The sequence below is a fragment of the Papaver somniferum genome, chromosome 3 (genome assembly GCF_003573695.1).
Source record: "Papaver somniferum cultivar HN1 chromosome 3, ASM357369v1, whole genome shotgun sequence".
Taxonomy (NCBI): Eukaryota; Viridiplantae; Streptophyta; class Magnoliopsida; order Ranunculales; family Papaveraceae; genus Papaver; species Papaver somniferum.
In genome coordinates, this window is record NC_039360.1 from 125,270,232 (window position 1) to 125,275,044 (window position 4,813).

Here is a 4,813-nt window from a genome sequence, read left to right on the forward strand (position 1 = left end):
CAATCCTGGCTGAGGGAACTTTGATTTTTGCTGGAAGTATGGCATCGGCCCCATAGACAAGGGAATATGGCGAAGTACCAATCGAACTCCTTGGTGCAGTTCTGTAAGCCCATAGAGACATGGGTAATTTCTCATGCCATGATCGAGGATTGTCATGAATCGTCTGACTGAAAACCCTGACCAAAGTCTTGTTGGTACTTTCTGCTTGACCATTTCCTTGTGGATAGTAAGGCGTGGAGAAGATTTGTTTGATCCCATATTTATTGAGCAACTTCTCAACATCTTGATTGACAAAAGGAGTTCCGTTATCTGTGATGATATGCTTAGGAACTCCGAATCTGCATATTATGTGCTCTTTGATGAAGGCGGCAATCGTAACTCCAGTGGTTCTTTGAAGAGGAATAGCTTCGACCCACTTGGTGAAGTACTCTGTCGCTGTGATGATGTATTCATGTTGTTTTGAAGATGCTGGATTGATCTTCCCAATGATATCTAGTCCCCAGCTGTAGAAAGGCCACGAACTATTCACAAAATTCAATGGGAGATAAGGAGTGTGGATGAGATTACCATGAGTTTGGCATTGGTGACACCTCTGGACGTGTGCGGCTGCATCATCTTCCATGGTTGGCCAATAATATTTCTCATGAATTTGAAGAAATAGTTTCCTCTTTCCTTGATGTTTTCCATCATGTACTTCCTTAAGGATTGTAGGGATTTCATGTTAGGCTAAGCACCTTAGTAAATTTCCACCAAAGCTTTTGCGATATAAGATCCCATCGAGATAGATAAATCTCTTAGATTTCTGAATGAGTTTGACTTCTTGCTTCTTTCCAGTGGTAGTTCGTTGTCCAGGAGGTATTTGATGTAAGGATCCCTCCAGTCCCCAGTGTGTTGGATCGTCAAAACCTCTAAGTGATGAGGAGGTGTTTGGCAATAAGGACAAGATTCTTGTAAATCTCTTGATCGAGTCTCCATGGATGTCCAATAGTACCCCATTCTTTGAAGCTTTCTGTAAAGTGTTACCACTAACGTTTGCCCACAGACTTCCTTATGTATGCGCTTGAGTTGTTCTTCCGCTTCGTCGCTCCCAAGACATCGTGATAGAGATCCATAAGGGTTTCGATAGTATATCCCTCCATGAAGCAAGAAGTAGTTCTTCAATTCCTTGAGGCTGACTTGGCCTTCTGAAATAGAGCTGCTCAATTCATGAATGATGGGTGCTCGCCAATCATTCGCTGGAATGTCTTCGATCTAAGTGAGCCAAGTTGATGATACCATACATCTCTGTACAGTGATCGTTTTCTGTGCTCCTTCGAATTGCAGCTTGGAGGCGAGTTGCTAGGAAATCAGCATGCCTATTGTTAGTCCGTCCAGTATGGACGATCGTTGCGTCAGGAAAATAGGTCAACAGTCGCTGAGCTTCGGTTCTGAATGGAGCAAGTGTGATTTCTTTGAGAGAATACGTTCCATTCATCTGGTTGACCAATAATTTTGAATCTCCCCTTATCTTGAGATGTGTTCTTCCTGCTTGCTTGGCCAAGGATAATCCTAATAGGAAGGCTTCATATTCCGCTGAGTTGTTGGTGCAGTGGAAATCCAACTTGAACGAATGTGAGAAAACTTCACCAGATGGAGACACCAGCACTATGCCCGCTCCTCCGGTGTCACTACTAGGGGTGGCAGATCCATCAAAGTATAGAAGCCATGTTTCTTCCTTGATGACCAAGATGTCTGGGAATTCGCCGGGCACTTCTTCATGTAGTGTTGTTGTGTCTTCCCCTGGAAAAGCGGCGAGCAAGTCTGCGACCGCTTGACCTTTGATGGATTTAGGTGGCGTGCAAGCTATGTCAAATTCTGACATCTGGAGTAGCCACTTCGCTGGTCTTCATATCAAGGATGGCTTTGATAGCAAGAACTTTATGGGATCAACTTTGGAGATGAGTACGACCATGTTAGATAACAAGTAATGTCTGAACTTCTAGATTGCATGTACCAATGCCAGGCATGCCCTTTCGTCCTTTGGATATCGGAGTTGAGCATCTCTCATTGTGCGGCTGAAGTAGTAAATCGGTCGTTCGACGCCTTTGTCGTCTTCCTGAGCGAGGAGTGCGCCGATGGAGACGTCACTGGAGGTTGTGTAAAGAATCAGAGCTCGTCCCAGCACTGGAGACCTCATGACGTCCGATTACAATAATATCTGTTGTATTTTATGGAAAGCTTCTTGTTGAACAACTGTCCAGGTGAAGCTTGCTCCTTTCTTCAGCAGAGGTGTGAACGAAGAAATGAGTTGAGCTAATCCAGGAATGAAGCGTCGAATACAATTTACCTTGACCATAAAGCTCTGTAGTTCCTTCACGGTACGTGGAGGAGGCATGGTGGTAATAGCTTTTGCCTTGTCGGGGTCGACTTTGATCCCTTCAGCCGTGACCAGGAATCCTAAGAATTTTCCGGAAGAAACTCCGAATGCGCACTTTAAAGGATTCATTTTTAATTTGTATTCTCTGCACCTTTCAAACACCTGCCTTAGAACTTCGAGATGAGATGCTCGAGTCTTCGATTTTACCACCACATCATCAACATATTCTTCTACTTGCTTGTGCATCATGTCGTGGAATATGGCAGTCATGGCTCGTTGATAGGTGGCACCAGCATTCTTTAATCCAAAGGGCATCACAGTGTAGTGAAAATTCTCGATGGGAGTACGGAACGCAGTCTTGTTGGCGTCATGTTCATACATCTTGATCTGGTTGTACCCACTATAGCCGTCCATGAATGAGAACATACCGTGACCACTGGTTGCATCGACGAGCATGTCAATGTTGGGTAGAGGAAAATCATCCTTTGGACAACATTTATTCAAGTTCCTGAAGTCGACACAACATCTGATTTGACCATTTTTCTTTTTAACAGGTACCACATTTGCTAGCCACGTTGGATAATGAAAAGGTTTGATGAACCCTACTGCCAACAGTTTCTGGATTTCGACCTTGATTTGCTCCTCGACTTCGTGTCTAAATTGTCTGGGCGGTTATTTGACAGCTTTGGAACCAGGGACGATGTGCAGGTGATGGGTGACGAGTTTGTACCATCTTGATATTCTTTTAATAATTTTACCATCTCGTCCGCTCCTCTGGTGATAGCACTGAACTGATCAGGATTGGCCTTGGATCGTCTTCAGTCCCAATGTTGATTGTTTCAAGATCGTCAGTGGTAGAGTCAGTGCCGTCCTGTAGTTGTCGTGGGGCATCTTGGACTTCTTCTTCAAGTGATTGCTCACTATGACACGATTCTTCATGGTGGCGAGACTTTTCATCGTTCTCCATGATTAATTGCTAATCTTTCCGTCGGCGATAAATGACTCTCCCTTCTACGTCTCGATCGGTCGTGAAGTTTGTCCATGGAGTTGAGACTTGATCATTATGGCGTTTAGTCGGTGTAGTAGGTGACTTGATCATTTTAGTAGCTGAGGATGACGGATCGTTATCAGCCTTCTCGATAGTCTTCCAGCTTGGAAGTGGAGTACTGTGAATCCTGCTTGGAGGTTCCGGGATGCCTTTTTGAGATTCAAGGAACTCAGTATCATAGACGGGAGCATAAGGAGATGATGAAGCCAGGATGCGAACGATCTTGTTGTCGAGCAGGGCCTTAATGCATTGATGGTATGTTGAAGGAACCACCTTGTTATCATGGAGCCATGGGTGTCCCAGTATTATATGGTAGTCAGGTTCTTGCTCGATCACATGAAACTTCGTTTTCGATCGAATCGGCCCCACCCTCAAATCTATGTATGCATATCCATATGTATGGCTTTGACTTCCTTCAAATCCTGTCATTAGGATGGGATAGCGAACGATTTTACCTTGTGGGAACCTGGCCATCCCGAGAGTCTTCATAGTGACAATGTTGGTAGAAGCACCGGTGTCAACAAGAGCTCTTATAAATTCGGTGCCTTTGATGAAACCAGTGACATACAATGCTCGGTTGTGTCCTTCATCCGTCATGCGATCTTCTTCTCCAAAAGAGATGTTGTCGATCGAATTCCCAGGAACTAGGGAGACTTCTTCAACTGATGGTGTTGGTGGCGTTATTTGCACGCTGGATGATATCTGGTTGAGTGCTGAAAATGTGTCTGTGCGCTGATCCTTGGAGAAGTGCAGGAGTTCACATAGATTTTCGATCAAATGTGTGACCTCTTGTTCCACCTGCTTCTCGTATGTGGTGAAGGTGTTGATTTGAGGGTCAGATGACATTTCAGTCCCTGGTGTTGAGACTTCTAGAGCGGAGGTACCGCCTAACTCGGATGTTAATTTGATGAGAAAGTCGAGGATGTGGCTTATCGTCTCATTCATCAGGTCCATGTTCCTGGTATGGACCTCTAGGATTTGAGCCAACTCTGCCAAAGTCGGGATCCCTCTGCCTTCCATGCCTCCAGGTGTAACATGAGGAATGTTGCCGTTTGAAATATTATGATATGAATTAGTTGAATTAGTCCTAAGACCAACCATCTTGTGAGATTGTTAGATTGCAACTGAGAGATTAATCTCCCATTGTGGTCGCCAATCTGTAGATGGGGAAAACGATTTGCTGGTTTTTAAGGAATTGAGGAGACGACCGTACGGAGGAGACTCCTCGAACCGAGTGAAATTTTAAATCTCACACAGATGCACCGCTGCAAAGGGGGTGTTTTAGATTCGAGAGATCAATCTGTAGTACTCCGTCCTAAATCAAGACAATAACCGTTCCAGAGTAAATTCTGTCACAAGAGAGGATGGGTTGATCTGTAGGAGGGAATCTGAGAAATGTGTGGAATCAA